General features: G+C 31.8%; 1 protein-coding gene and 1 pseudogene across 1 annotated transcript in view; one reads left to right on the forward strand and one right to left on the reverse strand.

Moving 5' to 3' along the window:
• Nucleotides 1-20,780, forward strand: part of EPHA5 (EPH receptor A5) — a 157,165-nt gene that overhangs the window by 17,009 nt on the left and 119,376 nt on the right. The window lies entirely within an intron of this gene.
• On the reverse strand, nt 15-133 carry LOC112483536 (annotated as a pseudogene).

The following is a 20,780-nucleotide window of genomic DNA, read 5'->3' on the forward strand; positions in this document are numbered from 1 at the left end:
TATATAATTTTAATCGCTTATAACACCTGGCATTCCTAGGTGGTTTCCCATCCAAGTACTAACCAGGCCTGACTCTGCTTAGCTTTCAAGATCAGATGAGATCGGATGTGTTCAGGGTGTCATGGCCATAGACTACATAATATTTTTAAAAATACAAACAATAGAAAGGATTACTCATTATCTTATTTACTTCTTATACCAAGTCATTGCTGAATGTAAATTGTATCACTATTTTACACACAGTTAACAAACTATACATTTAATCTCACAGTTGTCTGACTCTACAGTAGTCAAGAAACTGCAAGTAACATAAATCCAAAGAGAATGTACTTAAACAATGCAAGGAATATATTTTATCATTGAAAAGTGCCAGTTTCAGGAACAATTTGATCATGGATCTGGCTTCATTTATCTGAGATTTGTACATCTTGACCCTCTACTGGGTCGGCTTTGACTCAAGGTGGAATTCTCCCATGGTGGCAAAATAGCTGTCATAATTTCAGACTCCATATATGCATAACACATCAACTAAAAGTCCTAGATTTCACTCACAAAGGCTAATTTAATGGATTACATACCACTGAATGCATCCATCTGCTGAGGGGTTGGAAATGGACCAGCTGGCTCGTTCTCCAAGGACTTCCATATGGCCCTCCCCATGTTCCTCCCCAATGCCCTCCCCAAGGACCCAGATATAGATTCGATCTCATTAAAACTCTAAATCTGTGGCAGAGTAAAGGATAGATGGAATGGATTTGAGGATTAGAATTTTGTTTGTTTGTTTCTTTGTTTGTTTATTTGTTTTTGCCATGTGCAGTATTCTTGGTTCTGATCCATAAATGTTTTTTGAAAGGTTGTCTATTAGTATTTTGAGTGTTCTTATGATTCAAATTCTTTTGCTCCTGGAATACCCAACCCTATTTTAAAAAAAAAAAAAATCTTCCTTGGCTATTTTTATGCTTGGCTATTTTTATTTTATTTTTTCCATCAATTTGTACATTTTTACTCTTCAAAAGTCTGTCCTAGAGCTTTTCTCTTCTTACTTAAAAAAATTATGACATTTCAGTCCACAAGCATGCTTTGCTATGTTCTATATAGGAAACCACCCTAAAACTCAGTGACCTAAAACAATAACCATTTATTTTTGCTCATGAGTCTATATATCTGCCAGGTGTTTCTTCTTGTCTCAACTTGCTCACTCATCCAATATACAGTTAGGTGCAGATTGTGTAGGTGATTGTTTTAGTTTCCTATAGCTGTTGTAACAAATTACCACAAACATAGTGGCATAAACAACATAAGTTTGTTATCATAAAGTTCTGTAAGTCAGAAGTTTAAATGTCTTATTTAGCTAAATTCAAGGTATCCATAGTGTTATGTTCCTTTTGGAGGCTCTAGAAAAGAATTGGTTTGTCTTTCTAACTTCTAGAGAATCCCTAATTTCTTTAGCTTGTGGTGACCTCCCTCTGACTTCAAAACCAGTAATGGTAATTAAAGTCTTTTTTTCATTTCCTTACCCTGACCTCCTCTTCTTCCTTTTATGTACTCTTATGATTACATTGGACCCACTCAGATAACCCTGGATAATCTTCTTATCTAATGTTACATAGCAACATTAACATTAATTCTAATTCCCTTTTGGCATGTAGTATAATATATTCTGAATTTCCACAGGTTAGGATAATGACCAGCTTTGGAGAACCATTATTATACTTACCACAGTGACTCTTCATTGTGGCTGGACAATCCTATTCTTATGAAGAGCAGCAGATTGGTTTATATAAGATGGCTTTGGTTGGGGTAACTGGGCTTTCTTTTACTCCATATTACCTTTCAATTTATAGCACACTGCCCTGTCTATTTCTTCATTGAAGTCAGTTTTCCAAGACAAATAGCATGCCATCACATTTGTTGCTTTCTACTGACTGAAGCAAGTCAAAAGGCCAGTTCAATCAAAAAGACTATGTAATCATCATAATGACTGCTTTACTCTCTGAGCATGCAAATTATCTTGCTTTCTGAACTTCATATACATTGTTCTGACTGAGTAGCATCCTATCTTCTTCCTCTTCCTCATCTCACTGAGTAGAAGACAAATTAATCTCTTTATATTTTGGTTCGTTATGGGTGTGGTCCATTGGGGAAGAAACTAGAGAGTCAAGTTTCACTCTGCTTTACTGCCATCTCTTTTATATTTATTTTTAACAACTAGTTTGTGTCGTTGGTCAGTAAGGAGCTTTTACTTTTTGGGTGTCTCATTCATGCTTTCTGTTGCCTGTGAGAAAGATGTAGGAAATTCATGTGGGCAGCTATATGCTTAAATGCACTGGGGTGACTTGCATAGAAGGAAAGGAAAATGCTTCAGAAGGGATGCCTCCATCCTAAGTATCTGATGTTAGTAATAGGACTGTTGGCCCATAAAATCTTAAGGAAAAGAAGCAATCTGGACATAGAGTCTATGTTTACAGACAGATATTACCAATGTTTGAGTGTTGCTATAATCTTAGAGTCCTTTTTCATGCTTTTCTCTCCTCATATGCCACATCCAATCATTGATAAATTCTAACCATTGTATGCCTAAATGTGGCTATGTAATTCACTTGCTTCTCATCTATTGTATTACTAACCTTTTGATCAAAACCACCATTGTTTTCATAACTAAATTATTTTAATTATCTCCTAATTAATTATCTTGTTTTCTGTTTTGGACCTCTACAGTTTATTTTCAACATAGCCACCACAGGTCTTTTAAAAATATTTCAAATGATATCATGTTCCTGATCAAAACTCTCAAATGACTACCCATCTTGCTCAGAGTTAAAAATACAGACCTACAGGATCTGGACCTTTATTCCTTCTTTGGCTGACTTCATCTCCTAATACTTTGATTCATTCCTTTGCCAGGTTTACTTCCTTCCTAGCTAATCATTGACTTTTCAGGTAGGCACCAGTCCCAGGATTTTAATACTTGCTGTTACTTCTGCCTAGAATCATCTCCCCCAAAATATCCATATGTCTTTCTACTTTGGCATCATAAATTCCTTTTGCTCCATGTATTTTCAGAAGTATTTCCTGAACATCTTATTTAAAATTATGTGCATATGCTTGTTCATGTGCACACACACACACACACACACACACACCAAAAAAAACCCACAAAACCTGCGTCTCACCAAGGCCTTTTCTGTCCTATTTATCAGTTTTATTTTCCACAGCACATATCACATATCGCTCTCTAACATTATATACTTCACTTAGTTTATTTTTTGAACTTACCTTGAAAATGTAAGTTTCATAAGTGCAAGAATGATACTATAATTTGTTACCAAGAAATACACCTGCATGTAGAAAGTACTTGATAATGATCTGTTGGAAGAATGAGTGAATTAATGAATGAACCAAATTCTAGAATTGTATCTTTTTACAAATAGATATTTTTCTTAGCAAATTCCAAGTTGTACTATGCTGTTGTATCAAGCAAAATAGCTGCCTCTTCTTAATTCTCAAATCATTTGCTGATCTCACATTTAAAAAATGTCTGATGTAATGGGACCCTACTTGGACTGATGGCATGGGATCCTACATGGAAGATATCCCCTACTCCCTTATTAGTTCTACTTTTTGTTACTGCCTCTAAATCTTTATTTTCCAGCTAATATGACTTCTTTTAGAAAGCTGTCCTTGAACCATCAAATCTGAGATAGGTGACTTACATTAGTGTTCTGGAACTTTCATCATTCTCAGACAAGTGTGTCATAATTTGCTTTCTTAGTTATCTCTCCCACTATATAAACTCCTTGAAGGCAGAGATTATGACTGTTTTATTCATGACTGAATTCTCACTGGCAAGTATGCTTCTAACATATAGGTGTTCTTAAATATTTTTAAGTGAGTAAAAAATAAATGAATGTAATTCATTTAAAGGTTACTGACTTTCAAAATCAGGAATTCTTTTTTTAAATGTTGTCATTTTATTAATAGAAAACTCATGTCCTCTAAATTCTAATACTATTTCTTACTTACTGTTTAGCTAACATTTTTCCTTAGTCATAATGTCTACATTTTAAATAATAATAATCTTTCATGATTTCTTCTTAAAATACTGTGGTATTTCATCATGTACACATTAGTCAGTCTTACTATTTAATTATTTCATAAGTTGTTACATCAAAATCATTGTTAGGTAAAACTATCACAGTTTTTGTTTTTTCATTTGTTTGTAACATTGTATAAATTATTATCTGTTTAGGTTAGGTTAATTGATTGTCTTAAAATAAAAGTTTCTGCTTGTCCTTTGTGTTCCTTTATCAGTTCCTGGAAGTAGATTTTACATATTGTCTTCTTTTTATTTATTAATGTATAGGCATGCCAGTCATTTAAAATTGGTTCTGAATAGAAAAAAATATTTTTATGGAAAATAATCTACATATGGAAATGCTGATGAGTTTTGAAACTTAATTATTTGTAGTGAATGAAATTTAGTCCCAATCAGTGCACATTTGCAGAAATCCTATAATGTACATTTATAAAAAGTTATTAATTTATTTAGTATATGCCTGGAGTTTCATATTTTGCATTATAGTCTGCAATTTTATTATTATTATTTTTTTTGATATTAGAATGGGTGAAAAGCAAAGCCTTATGAGGGCTCTAAGTAAAATTATATTTTATATTGTTATAGTCTTAATGGGTATGAGCTTTTAAGTGTAGCAAAACAAACAGGAATAACAAATAAATCATTTGCTTAACCTCAATAGTGAAAAAAGAAATTCATAGGTAGATCTCAAATTATAATTCGAGAATCAAGAAACATTTTTCGCTAATTTGATAAAATCACTTATAATGTCTACATTTACAAATTTTGACTATAGCTCTTTTATTCTTAGGATCTCTGCACACATAAGCATCCTTTCTTGCAAATATTAAATCTCAAACATATTTATACCTATACCAAGAGAAATAAATTTGTGCAAAATAAATAACTAAATGACCATAGAAAAATTTCATAAAGATTTGTATATGATTTACATTGCAGACTATAACTTTTTGACAACATCTGAATAGATTTATAATTAAACGAGGACAGCAGAAAATGAAATACTTCTCAAAGGCTACTCAATCATTGGAAGGTCCAGTGCTGCTATGCAGGTGTCTGGAATCTCTCCAGTGCTCTTTGCATTTAACCTTATCGATTTCTTTGGTGTTCTTTCATTCTAATGGTGCAAATACTGATTTAAAAAGGTTCCTATTACTTCAAAGATTCTTTATTAATAGAAGTGATATATCTTACAAGTTTCGTAGAATCATTTCAAACTCATGACTGTGACATATTAAATAACTAAAATTCAGTTTAGACAAAAGGATTTACTTTACTAATATGACCATTACCATGAATTCCATACCTAATAAGGTTATAAGAGATTGATTTCATAAAGTTTCATTTTGTGAATGTCACTATTAAATACTCAAGTGAAGAATCATCGGTGTTGAATGGCTCTTCAGTGGCTTTATCAGGGCTGTAGAATGAACAAATGTGCATCACACACGTTAAGAGCACATTATAATGTAAGTAACAGAGAGATCTTATCATTTAAAAACAAGTATTACCACTATATCAATAAAGTACAGTTTAGTTGCAAATATGAATTATATGTGTATGTTTGCTTTTACAATATGACTTGTGTTAGATACTGGGGTAAACATCAGTTACAACTTTACTAATAAAAATATTGAATGATATTACCTCTGTATACTGACCTCTTGGGAAAATATTAAAAAATATATATTTTCTTATGGAACATGGCTATTTGGTATAGTTTCATATTCTCAATATTGTATTTATTATCATAAATATTTTAGAGACCTGGGTAAAAAGATTGTTTTATTCTTTCCATGTGCAGGTATAGAGATTTCTGTTTAAACTGCCAGTCTTCAGAATAAAGATAATGGCTATAGTAGGGCATAATAACATGACCATAAATTTTTAAAGCTTCTTCCATCAAGAGATAGAATCTATTTCTCCAACCCTGAATCTGGGCTGGTTTGTTATTTTTCTTGACTGATAGATTCAGAAGAAGTAATGTGTAAATTCTGTAGTCAAGGCCTCTAAAGACCTGCAGCTTCCTCTCCCACCTTCTCAGAATGCTGAGAACATCATGCTCTGAGAGAGCCTGGTCTAGCCTTCTGGAGGATGAGAGAGCACCTGGAGAGGGAAGGTCAAAACTTTCCCATATGAAGCCCTCGATTTGGGAATGAGGCTCTCTGGGACAAGCCTAGTGCCCAGTAGTTCTGTGAGATGAAAGCAGTCACCTGAGTAAAGCCAGTCAAGACCAGCAGAAGAATCACCCAGCTAATGCTTAGAATTCTGAGAAATAGTAAATTCCTCTTAGAGTTCTAAGCCACCAAATTTGGGGGCTGTTTCTTTACAGCAATTGGTAGTCTATAAAACAGAAAACATCTGGTGTGCTTACAAAATACCTGGAACTGCTCTGAGCATTAATGAGCATTTCATTTCATTATCATTTTCACCATTCCTCTTTTACTGAGGGGGAAATTGACATAAAAAACCGAAGTTCCTTCCATACAACTAGTAAATAGAGAAATCAGAATTTAAACTCAGGAAATTTTTCTACAGAAGCATTACATTAACTAGTATGCTACATCAGTTCTCAAAAGTTAATTCAGAAATCAACAGAGATGATTTATTATTAATATGCAAATGACCAAATTCTCCAATAGCCCTGTTCTATATATGAATATGTATGAATTTTACTATCATCTATTTAACTATCTATCATCATCTATCTATCTATCTATCTATCTATCTATCTATCTATCTATCTATCATCTATCATGTATCATCATCTATACCTATCTCTCCATCATCTTTTGTGTGTATATACTTTATTCCTCCAGGAGAAGGCATGTTTTACTCGATAAACTACATGATTATTCAATATCTATTATATTCTATCACTGTATCTTTGCAGACCTGACCTGAGTTTCATTTATGATGATATATCCTCATCAGCTTTTGCTCTCATTGTGTTTCTCCTTATATTTCATAATATTTTCATGTCCATGTTTCAAAGTTTAAGAAATTTAGCTCACTGGATTCATAATGTTTTTAAATACACAACATTTTGTAACTGTCAATGAAATTTTGTGTCATCTGATGTTGTAAAGTTTATATATCTTTTATGAAAGTCATGGCATAGCTTTATAGGCTAGATAGTTTGATTAACAACCTTTCTTTTCCATCTCTTCTATTAATCTGATCTTTTGTAATATATTCTAATAGAATTTTTATCTGAAGAAGATAGTAAAGTAAATACTGTTTCAAATAACACAAGATGATGCCAAGGAAGCATTAATTTACTTGCTATATTTTCAGTAACCCTATGTATCTAAAACATGTTAGAGAAAGTTAGAAGTTCTTTGAAAGAATGGTAATATTATATATTTAGATTTACAACAGTAAAACTTTTCTGTGTAAATATCTTTGATTTACAGTGATACAGTTTTAATACCTATAAAGAAACTACATAAAAACAAATGTACAAACAACAAACTTAAAAACAAAACAACAAAACTGTTAGCTTAGTAGAAATATAATGATAAATCACTAGTGGAGACAAGTTCTGTTCTCCACTTAAAATTTTCATCACAAATAATTCGAGATTTTAGTCTTAACTTTATTTAGCCTTGATCACTAGTTACAGATTTGAAGTACATCTCTTGTTGGTAATTCTTGGTTTGGTAGTAAGTGAAAACAAATCTCAAAATGTTAAAATTGGTGATATGGTATAGCACTGTGAAGATATTTATAATAAATAAATGAAAGCGTACTGATCATGTGGAGATTTATAGTTAATGCTTATGTTTATTTCCAGTGTTGGTGGATATTTTATTACATGCAGAATATATGGCAATGATAACGCATTGATTTCTCACAGTATATTTATTTTGAAATTATTACATATAAAACCTGAGAACAAAATCATGAAAAGTACTATCTATAACAAAAATCACTGTGGTATAAACTAACTTTCTATCTCTTTTCACCTCAAGCACATAAACACAAGCACATAAACACTATGCGCTCGCATGCACGCATGCACACACGCACGCACGCATGCACACATACACATGCAACCTTTAACTTTAACTAAGTAACTAATTCCTGATGTCGAATAACTACAAATTGTTTGAAAAAGTTGCCATAAACACCAGAAGAAGCTTCTTGTTTTTTTCTATCTGCGAAGATGAATAATACTATATTTCACATGCCTGAATATTATATATAACATTTAAATATACTTTGTTATGTATTCACTCTATATGGCTGTTGATCTTGAAAATATAATAATATTAGTGTATTCTGGAGGTTGAGTCTAAGGTTATTATTTCTTTTTATCTATCCTTTGTTGATTATACTGATTTACATTATACATTAATAAAACAATGATATTTATAATGTATATGATTTTTATTGGTGCAACGAGATAGCAAATAAACTCTAAGGGTTATGCATTTTCAGGTACTGAGCAGTTTAATCAGATTGAAAGGAAGAAAGTAATGACTTCATGTATATTAACATGCTTCCATGGCTTGAAATGGATAGAAATTTTTCTTTAATTACTAAGCGAGCTTGAGAAAGTGGATAATTAACATATTATAAGTCAACTAATAGTGGTTTGGATGGGTTTGTGTATGTTTATTTTATATTCTTTTTCCTCTCATAGCTGTAATACTTTGATAGAATCAGATTAGACTAAAATAATTGTTTTTTTGCACCTTTTATGTTGATTAAAATTTTAATCAAACATTTCCAAGACCCATTAATTACTTGGTTCCCTCAAGCTCTCTCTTAATAAATTACGCGGCATACGTGATTAGTTAAAAATACAGTTTTCTTGTGACACACTGATCAGCATTAACATTTCATCAATGATTCTAAAATGAAGCATACGTTTTTCCTTTTCATTAGTCTAACAAATTGGGGAAAACAGAACAACTTCCATAGCATGTTCAGAATCATAGGATATTTTATGCTACTATTCTCTTTTCTTCCATTCCCGTGAGGGAAAAGAAAATTGAAAAACAGGGTAAAGAAGGATTCAGAAATAGAACCACAAAAATTAATGCTGTGAGATTTGCCTCTGGTATAGAAATTTCTTCTACTGTCTTCTGAGAGGTCTCCTTTCTTTCAGTATCCTGCTGGCAGAGTGCTGTTCAGGCATTCATTCTGATTGCCCCTATTTTCAGGCAAATTTGCATAGTAGTCATTCATACTGATTCATAGTTTTCCTTTTAACAAGGCTTTCTCTTCTAACTTTCCTTTTGGCAGCCTTTACCATCCAGTTAAGTAGGAAAAAATAATGCTCTTGTGAATGGCTCTGAGATCTGATATTGCATAAAAGCTGAAAGTACATAATTTTGAAGAGGAGGAAAAGATCTTTTTAAATTCAGTTCATAAACAAAGATGTGTAGATTTTTACCAACCTTGGCCTTTAAATAGAGTAAGTCCTAGCCTTTCCTGCATTAACGTTTATCTAGTGGGCATCTGACATGGATCTGAACTTCTAAAAAGGGTTTTCCATTTTATAAAGTACTTTTCTTCCATATTTGCTGAGGGTCCATTGAACATTGCATAAGACCAATACTTTTTATATGTTGCAGAATTTGCTCTTTGTCCGTCAGAATTTTTCTTAGTGTTCAATATCCAGTTCTTTCAATACATATGAATGATTGTATAATATTTTCCTTTTGGGCCATTATTAACATTTTAATCTTTTTCTATAATGATAAAATATAATTTCTTGCTAGCCATTTCGTTGCTGCCATTTCTTTTACAATCAAATATATAAGATTAAAAATGTTTTTGAAATATTTCATAAGTAAGCAAGTGCTCAGGAAATATGAACAATGATTAGCAACCCAGTGACCTTTACTTAAATGACTACCCACAATTGCTATTGCCACCAGAGCTTAGCCTTGTTCACATCAAGTGAAGTCACAATTATATGACCAAAATTAGCTTGATAGAGAAAGCAATGATTTGATTGCCTGACCACTGATCAAATCATTATGTTCTATCCTTCTTTCATTCTCTCTTTCTCTACATGTAAATTTTAGTTCAAAATGTTCACAATTCTCAAAAAATTTCATCACTTTGGCCAAATTTTGCTTTGAAAATCCAACATCTTATGCACTTGTCTGTTTGCAGAATCTAAAATCTAATGTTTTAGAATTTGATGGAACCAGAAAAAAACATTCTGATTTTGTGATGTAAATATACTGCTCACATTAATCTGAATTTAGGTATTATCATTTCAATAAGTTTAATAAATATTTAATAAATATTTTTTTCAATTTTTATTTTTAAAAAATTTGGTGTTTTTCTAAGGTAGTTTCATTGACCTAATGAGTTGGTAGAAAATTAAAAATCTTAACATTAACTTATTTTCACATATTTTGGAGAGAAAGGTAGATAACAGATTGTGCAAACATGTTTATAAATCTCATTGTTCAACATAATATGTAGTTATTTGTGCAGATTTTTATTCTATCAATTTTTCAGTATAACTATACAAAACAACTTAAGAACATATTATCTTTCCCCACTATTTTAATTAGAATTTTTAAGCAAGTAGAATTTTTCATTTGTGCTCATACAGTAAAATTAGAAAAAAAAATAGCTTATAAGTATCAAAAAATAATTAGCCACAGAATATAATATTGCAAACTTGTATGCATTTAACTCTAACGAATGGCAAAGCATTTGAAAAGAAATATTTTTTTTTGCCATGCAGTTCTAAAAATTATGTTCATTTATTACCACAAACTTTCTTCTTTAAATTTTTCTAAGATACTAGAACCATTGTTTATATGGGCAAAGACTGGGGAAAGAAGTTCCTAGAAACTGTTACTCAGTGAAAATGGAAAACATGGGAAAAACAATGATCAACTCAGCATAATTTTCTTTTTTTTAGAGGGAATTTTTTCTTCTTTGATGAGATTGTTATTTTACCAAAAATATATTGATGTTAATTAGAATACAAAAAATATGTGCAAAAACTGTTTTTAGTTATGAATATTTTGAACACTCTAATTTTCTCCTCATTTCTGGGCAACTAACTCCTTTTAAATTTGAAAACATTATTCATGTTTCTTTGCTTGCATTCAAGGAACATGACATTATTGTTTTAAGTCAATGCGTAAACATTAAAACTTTAGTGCCTGATTTTCAATGTATGAGTTCCCACAGCCATGGAATATTTATCATTCGTTTTGTTTTATTTTGTATTTTGGCTGAGCTAGCTAATATACTTTGTTTTAAACAATGATCTGTCTCTATCACAAATTTACTGAGAAGAACTACCTCCTTCCCTGCCTTGTGCCTGTGGGTGTCTGTGTGTTTGTGTGTACGTATAAATTAATGAAGAATACTACAGTATGTTTTCCGATATATGTTGGCATTTAAAAAAGTTTTTATATGAATTATATTTTCACTTAAGAATAAGCACATTAATCTACTCGATGTTATAAAAGTTATATATCTCATGTGGAAAATATGTATTAATCTCTCTTTGTTTAAAGAACTATACAAAAGTAGATTATAAATTTTAACTTATGCCACACTAAGTAGTAATCACTGAACTGGTTAAAAAAACTTACCAGTAAAATACAGAGATATGATTAACAGCATTTTGCATAAAAGCTGAAAGCACATGGAACTTTTCAGTAGAATTTATTTAGTTTTTCTCTCTGTAGTCTGTTATCCCAATGATTCTAAAATATTTCACTGGATAGATTTGCCTACCTAATTAAACCTCACCTTCACTTTACTTTATTACTTTAAAATAAAGCTATTTTAAAGAAATGAAACATGAGCTTTAACTATCAAAATAATGTGACTTTGTGATGGATATGTTAATTAGCTTGATTGTGGTGATCATTTACAATGTATAAGTAAATCAAAACATCATGTTGTACACCTTAAACGCATATAACTTTTATCTGTCAACCATGCTTCAAAAAGCTGGGAAATTTCATTAAATTAAAAATAAATAATGTGACTTGGAAATTTACAGGGAATAAAATCTACAGAGCATAAAAGGATTTTTCTTACAGCAGACAGTTTTCTGAATATGCTATGCCTGCTTCCTCCAGCAGGTTTTCACAGATCCTTGCCATTACTGGTCACATTCATCCTTCCTCTTAATTAGCAACTCAACACAGTCATAAATATCTGACATAGCTTATTTATATGTATCTGACCACAATGTCAGGCCTGCTTTGCTTATTCCAGAAATCTTGCTATGTTAATGCTAGTATATATAGGGAAAAAATGTAGTGTTAAGAGCTCTTAACTGTACCTATGAAAAGTTGCCATAGTTTTAATAGTACTTTTAACAAAATAGTTTTGCCCTGCTCAGGGATATATTTTATTTGATTCTTATTTATACTGTTTAATTGTTTCTTAACTATGAATTCAGTTGTTATAATAGTGTCCTTCCATTTGAATATGATATGTAGGTGCCGTAATTGTATTTCTTAAATATACTTTTTTTACTAACTCTAAATACATCTAGAGGCTGCTATAATTAATGGCTAGCAAAAATGAAAGTGTTTATTTTGGTAGGTATTTGGGATTGTAAAGTATAATTAAAATGTAATAGAATGGTATATTTTTCAGAATTTTGTCCAAAATTATTTTTTATAGAAAATAAAAGATGTTAATCTGAAGATACTTACATATTGTAAAGAGAAATAGGTTTTTCCTTTTCTTTAATTATTCTTTAAAATAAATTATCTTTAAAGCTACTATTGTCTTTTTAATAGTCAATGTATATGATGCAAAATATCTCACAGAAAGAGGCTACACTACTAAAGTGATTGAAGCCACCTGGTTTGTTGGCTGGGCTTTCTCAGGGAAAGATGGCTACTCTGAACAGCTTTCTAGGGTGCTTTGCAAGTCTTTGAAGTATCTTTAGAAGGTCTGCGGTGAGGAATAAGGTTTCACTGTTCATGCTTCGGGCATTAGTCAAAATGAGAAAGGCGTTTTCTCTCATGCATGAATACTCTTTTGAGACTGTATAAAGTTATACTTAAAGAGGCAAAGCACTACTTGTGTTTCATTTTAAGACAGGAGAGAGAAGTTAAAAAACAAGATTTGTGCTGATGAATTCTTTGCTACAATTATTTTGAGGTTCTTATAGAGTATTATATTCAGTTCTGAGATTAGAAAGTAATCAAATTAACTGTTTAGGAAATTCAATGGAACAATCAATATGTAGGTGACTTCATTCTGTTGAGAAAAATAGACTGATTTGTTAATGTGTCACTTTCACTTTTAATTCAAACACTGGACAAGTATTTTAATCATTATCTCCAAATTTAATGATTTGATGAATCATAATTAGGAGAAAATATGTTATTTCTAATATTTCACATGATTACACATTTTCCATTCTATTTTGAATGTGCAAATAAAACAAATGATGACTAGATTTCTACATTAGTTTAAATATCTGTTCCTCCGGGTAATGGTCACAATGGCTTTGCACATGTAGTACTGGTAAATGGTCTGGGTGTACTGCACACTAAAATGCATAGTAATGTTAGTGCTCTGTATTTCACTTTCAACTGCAGTAATTTGTAATGGTGAAAGAATTCAAAGAAGCAAACATATACATAAAATGATACAATGTACTTACCAATAGACTGAAACACAGAAACACTTTCCCCCATCTGCTTAAATTCTCTTTCAATTTCTAAAAAAAGACACTAAAATTTATATAGTTAAATTCTGACTCCCATTCCTTCTCCCTCACACTCTTCCTAGAAGAAACCATGATTCTCATGTGTATTTGTATTGTTTACATGTGTATTTTTGTAGTTTTGCAGCAACTGTTATTGTAGATATTAATTTAAAAAATACAGAGTACTTTAAAATTTTATATACCATGACTTTTTATTCATAATGCTTTTTAAAAACCTTTATATTTTAAGAGCAATTTTAGATTCAAAGCAAAATTGATATGAAGATACAGAGATTTCCCATATATGGCCCCGACCCATGCATAGCTTCTTCTATTATCAACTTCTCTCACCAGAGTGGTACTTTATTTATAACTTATGAACCTACAATGGTACACCATAATCACCCAAAGTCCATAGTTTACCTCAGGATTCACTCTTGATGTTGTACATTCTAGCATCTTGCTTTTTAATTGCTTTTTAGTCTTATCTATGGTCATATCTGTATTACTTTGTTGAGCCTGACGTAGTAAAGTACCACAAAGTAATGGCTTAAACACCAGAAATTTATCGTCTAATGGGTCTGAAACTTAGAATTCCAAGACGAAGGTGTTGACAGGGCCATGCTCTCTCCAAAGGCACTAGGGAAGGGTCTGTTCATGGCCCCTCTCCTAGCTTCCAGTAGTCCTTTGGCTTGGGGCAGTACAACTTCAGTTCTCACAGGGCATTTTCTCTGTGCAAATATCAATGTCTTGATATTTCCCCTTCTATAAGGACACGATCATATTGGATTAGGGCCAAACTTACTGACTATATTTCCAAATAAGATCACAGTCACAGGTATTGGATTTTAGGACTTCAGCCTCTTTTGAGAGGATACAATTTAATCTGTAACAATATCTATATAGCAACCTCACAGAATATATTTACTATATTATTATATTACAGTATATCCATTCTTTTACTGAAGAATAAGTTTGATTTTTATCAACTTCTTTTTCTATTAGAAATAATTTTTACATGTATCTTGTTACACTTATGGTCTGGACTTTTAGTTGAGTCAGATACATATAATTAAATTTCTTCTATTTTAAATTTTCTCCTGTTTGCACATTTCAAAGTATACAAATGTATGTACTTTCAAAAATGTAAATCAGTGCAAAAAACTTTCCCTAAACCTGCACTAATAGTTAGCTTAATGAGATTTTTAAAATTCTGATTGTTAAATGTACCCCATTTTGTTTTCATTTGCATTTTTCTGATTTAATTTTTTTTAATTTTTCATATAATTTTGGGCACTAGGGTTTATTCTATGAATTGCCTAGTCATTTTAAAACCATTTTTTTAAAAATGGAATTTGTTATTTGTATTCATAATATAGTAATTTTATTGACTTAACCAATTCAGATATCTTTTATTAACCTGTATTCAGTTTTTTAAACTTTGTTATATATATTTTTAACATGTTCAAAATTATCAATCTTTTCTATAATTTCTATTTATAGAAAATTTTAAGTAAAAATTTAATCAAAATTTATATTTGGATTTTCACATAAAGAACCTTAATTCATTTATAATTTATTTTATTGTATAGTATGTTTCTGGGTCATGTTTGCTTTCTCAATGTCATTTATTAAATTGTTTATCATTTCCTTTGTGGATTTTAATAATGCCTCAGTAAAATATAATGCACTCATGCATACATGGCTCTTTACCCAGATGCTTCATTGTGTCTCTTGTATTTATTTATAGTAATTACAATATAATAATACTAATAACTTTATAATGTGTCAATGATGTTTGTATCTTCTTTCTTCTTTGATGGTGGTGGGAACTGTGGCTAATTTCTGTTTTTTGCCATAGGTTAACAATAATTATTTTTCCATCTTTATTGAAATGTAATAAACAATTAGTTGCTTACATATAAAATTCAATGAGATTTTTTTTTAATTATAGTTGGCATACAATAACATTCCAGTTTCAGTTTTATAGCACAGAGATCAGAGATTGCCTTAACTCACAAAGGGATCACCCCACTAAATCTAGTACTCCTCTGCCTTCTTACATATTTATTACATTATTAACCATCTTCCCCATGCTACACTCTACATCTCCATATCTATTCTGCAACTACCCATTTGTACCTCTTAATCCCTTTGCCTTTTTTTGTCCCTTCTAACCTCCCTCCCATCTAGTAGCACTCAAAATATTCTCTGTATCTATGAGTTTATTTCTGTTTTTGTTGCTGTTGTTGATTTTGTTCTTTAGATTCCTCATGTACGTGAAATCATGCGATATTTGTCTTTCTCTATCTGACCCATTTCGTTCAGCGCTATACCCTCTAGGTCCATCAAGACAATATCTTTTTCCATCCCCTTCCTTTTAGTCTGTGTGTGTCTTTTAATCTGATGTGAGTCTCTTGTAGGCAGCATATAGGGGTCTTATTTTCTCACCCGTTCAGCACTCTCTGTCTTTTGGTTGGAGCACTTAATTCTTTTTCCATTTGAGGTACTTGTTGATAGGAATGTAGTTATTATCATTCTTTATTCCTGTTTTTGATGCATGTTTTATCTTCTTAAAGAAGTCCCTCCAACATTTCCTATAATATTGGCTTGGTGTTGATAAATTCCCTTAGCTTATTTTTGTCTGAGAAGTACTTTATTTGTCTCTCAACTCTAAATGATAGCTTTGCTGAATAAAGTATTCTTAGTTGTAGATCCTGGGTTTTCATCACATTGAATATTTTTTGCCAAACCCTTCTGTCCTGCATAGTTTCTTTTGAGAAATCAGCTGCCAGTCTTATGAGTGCTCCTTGCTTTTCTCTTGCTGCTTTTAAGATTGTCTCTTTGTATTTAATCTTTGGCATTTTAGTTATAATGTGTCTTGGTGTGGGCTTCTTTGGGTTCCTGGTTTTGGGGACTCTCTGAGCTTCCTGGGGTTTTATGTCTATTTCCTTCACTAGGTTAGGGAAGTTTTCCATCATTATTTCTTCAAATAGCTCTTCAATGTCTTGTTTTTTTTTTTTTTTTCAGTACCCTTATGACATGGATATTTTCACTTTTAATGGTGTCCCATAGGCTCCCTAAATTATTATTGTAGTCTTGGCTTCTTTTTTCTTGCCATTCTGATCGAGTGTCCTTAGCTTTCTCATCCTCTATGTAGGTCATTTGATCTTCTTTTTTATTCACTCTGTTTATTCATTTCTGACTGGTTCTTCATTTCTGACCGGTTCCCTTTTATAATTTCCATTTCTATTTTTATGTTTATTATCTGTTGTTAAAGTTCTCACTGAATTCATATACACTTCCCCTAAGTTCATTGAGCATTTTCATAACCAGTGTTTTGAACTCTGTATCTGTTAGATTCCTTGACTCCATTATTTTTGGATCTCTATTCTGTTCTCTCATATGGTTTCTTCCTCTTTATCTGCCCATTTTGGCTGCCTTTTCGTGTCTGTTTCTATGTACTAAGCAAAGCTCTTAAGTCTCCCATTCTTATTAGTGAGGCTTTGAAGTACATGTCCAGTGGCACAGTCCTGATAGGGGTTCAGCTGCAGGCCAATTTTAGCCCCAGCCCATATCCCTCCAGGGCCACTTATTAAGATTCAGCAAGCAATCTACAGATGTTGTGTTTATAGTTGCCTCAAGAAACCACACCAGAAGATAAGGCTAGCTACCACCACTGTGAGTCTTGACGATGCTCAGCAAGGGGCATTGGACTCACCAAGTACACACTTAGATGTGGTTTGGGTGGACAACAAGTTGGGGGAAGCAAAGTTTCTGGGAATCCTCTGGGACCTATGTTATCCAGTTTGATGATATCTCAGCTATGGCGGCGCTGTGTCCGCACACTGGGAGTGAGGAGGGCTCAACAGAGGAACAACGGATACCACTGTCACTTCTGTACAGAGTGAGTCTTGCCTGGGCCCTCACTCTTGACAACTCGGTGTCCCCCTGTAAGTCCTTGGTGTCCCCTGTGCAGCCTACCCAGCACTGATGCTCAGAGTGAGAAGATCCATCACAGTGAAAGTTCACTCACGGACATGGCCCTTTTAAGAGATGTCTGCTGCTGCTGGTGCCTCAGCCTCTGTCCCACTCAGCCACTCTGGATGGGGGAGCCTCATGTCCTCTCTCTGTCCTACCTCCTCCCATCGCAGGGTGATTTCTTATTTCTCCCTAGTTGTATGGCTTGTTCATCTAAATCCTAGGCTATTTTCTTTTCTGTTTGCTCCTTGTTTCTGTCACAACTTTGATATGGTTGCCAGAAGGATAAACAGAGCCTCTATTATCTATGTCATTTTTTTTCTCCCGACAATTTTTTTAAATTTGTGTTGATCTACTTTTGATTGTCCTATAGAGTACCCCGATTTCACTGTAAATTATAGTGTATTTATTGATTGTCTTTATTCCCTGACGTCTCTTACATTTTTTCTTAATGTTATGGTTTTTAAAGTTTCTATATGAAAAGATTAATATTGAGATTATTTTTAATTATAGTTCTTGAAACACATTAACAATTGTTGTAATGAGGATATATGACATTCACCTGATTTGAAAATTGGGCACCACTGTTTCTTTTTTTCTACTGGTTCCTCCTACTCTCTTCTCTTGGAACTACTATTAGAAAAATGCTGATTTTTTCTCATAGTATCTCCCATGTCTCTCCCCTCATACAAGGTCATTTTTTTAATATCTGTCATTTTGTTGTGATGTCTTCAGATCTACCTTGTAGATTTTTCTTTATCTTTCTTTCCAGAAAAAATAAATTTATACAAGGAATAAGTGAAATCCTTTTCGGTAACTTTTTAGCTCACTTTCTATCTAATCCTGCACTTTTCACAAGTCAATAGGATTATCTGTAGCAAAGAACTCAATATTTTTAGTTTCATATGTTAGCAAAGAATGGATTATTAATGCACATTTTTGTTTTAAGATTGTCTAAGCAAAAATAATATCTAGAAAGATTCAGTGATCTTCTAGTTTTTTCAATTTCTGCTTTGAGAAAAAACAGTCAACTTTTATAACACTCAAGTCCAGCCTTCAGAATTATAATATATACATATATATGTAGATGTAGATGTGTGTATATATACAGTTGATCTATTTGAATGGTCAATGCAGTGAAGGAGGTCAAGAAGAAGGTCACTCAGTGTATGAATGGCCCATCTATTAGGAAAAAAAATGCTAAAATTTTAGATGTCACTGCTAACTTCTTTCAATTATGCCAGAGCTAGAGTACACAGACATTCCATTTAACATGATAAAGTGAAAACTTGTAATAAAAAATGAGGAACCTCTACTGCTCATATATTAATGTTTCATTATCATTGCTAATTCTCTACAGAAGAGTTAAAACTTTGGTCTGAAAAGCAGCAGTTTCAAATGTAGTTATTTCTGGATGATGAATTTCCTTGACATTGCTTACAATCTTATTAGCATCTTCACTACCCAGGAAGGTGCATGATTAATTACATTTTTCATAAAGCAGCAATATTTGAAGTCCTCTTACTATTCATTATTTATTTTAAACTTACTTCTATATGTGATTATCAATATTTTTCCACTTGATGTTGTCGATTAAATAACATTTTGTGTTTTAAGATGTTAATGTATTTGTCCATTCAATTATGAACTCTATAGCCACATACTGCATTAAAAGAAGAAAATCTAAATTGTTCTGAACAACTTATATGAGAATTTAAAGTGCACATATACCACAACTTAAATTAAAACAATAAAACCCAAAGGATTTTTTAAAAGATTAATTTAAAATTACCACTGTCCCTAGTTAATTGGTATTCTATAAAAATATATACCCCTGACATGGACAAGGAAAATAAGAAATATTTGCAAAGTAGAAGAAAATTCATAGGAATTATTTTATTAGAAGCATAGAATAAATGATCAAACATAGTAAAATTAAGAGTTGTGTGCAACTTTTCTAAAACCAATGATTGTTGTTTGTTTACTTATTTTTCTGTATTAATTCAACAAAATAAAATGTGTTAAATGGCTATTCCAAACAAAATTAAGAATAACAGTCTATTTTTTATAGTTACTGGTAAGCAAAAAAAAAAAATCGACAGAAGAATTTTAAGCTTTTGAAAATAAAATACAAATACTCCCAAAAGCAACCAAGCAAACTTGGAATTACTATTTTCTTTTTTAATAAATAGCGATGAGGTAGCCAATGAGATGTTACAGAACTACCAAAAAAAAAAAAAAATAGGCAAATACTGGCTACAGTGGCAAGAAAAACAAACCAAATAAAACTTATTCTTGATCTAGAATGTAAAAGTATATCTACTGGTTGAGCACTAACCATTTTAACTAAACTTATGAGAACTGAACTGGTATATGTAGTATTTCTAGACCTTTGCTGAAAACAAACAGAAAACAAACAAAACACAATGATAACAAAAACACAATGGCTTTGAATGACAACTGTGCAGAACTGAACTATCACTTCAACTGTCTAAACTTAATTCTTCTTATTTTGAAAGACAAGAGAATGTGTACCTCTCAAAGCTGTGAAAGAGATCATCTCTAAGTCTTCAAGTAATGTGCTGTTCATAGTAGGCATTAAATAGAGCTTTGATTTCCTCTTTTCTGCTCAGAATTTATAAAACTAAATAAGATTATTCAAATAAAAGTACCTAGTACTACAGTAATTATATTGGGCACTACTATGTAATAGGCACTCATAAGATTATATAAATATATCTTTAATATATATAACAACTTAAAGATAGGTATTATTTTGATTTTAGAGATTTAAGGAGGTTCTGAATGGGCAATTTTTCCTAAATTACTCAGCGAGAAAATGGCAGAAATGGGATTTAAACTTGTTTATGCTATTCCAAAGCTGAAAGTCTCTCTTCATTACTTGGTGGCAACATTAGCAAATTATTTAATATTCAGATCAATCATGTTGAAGGAGCTTTCAAGTATCAGTCAAAAACCAGTTGCTGAGATTTTGAGGTTTCAGTACAGAGTGAATCTATAGAAAGATGACAC

Source organism: Pteropus alecto, unplaced genomic scaffold, assembly GCF_000325575.1.
Source record: "Pteropus alecto unplaced genomic scaffold, ASM32557v1 scaffold46, whole genome shotgun sequence".
NCBI classification, from domain to species: domain Eukaryota; kingdom Metazoa; phylum Chordata; class Mammalia; order Chiroptera; family Pteropodidae; genus Pteropus; species Pteropus alecto.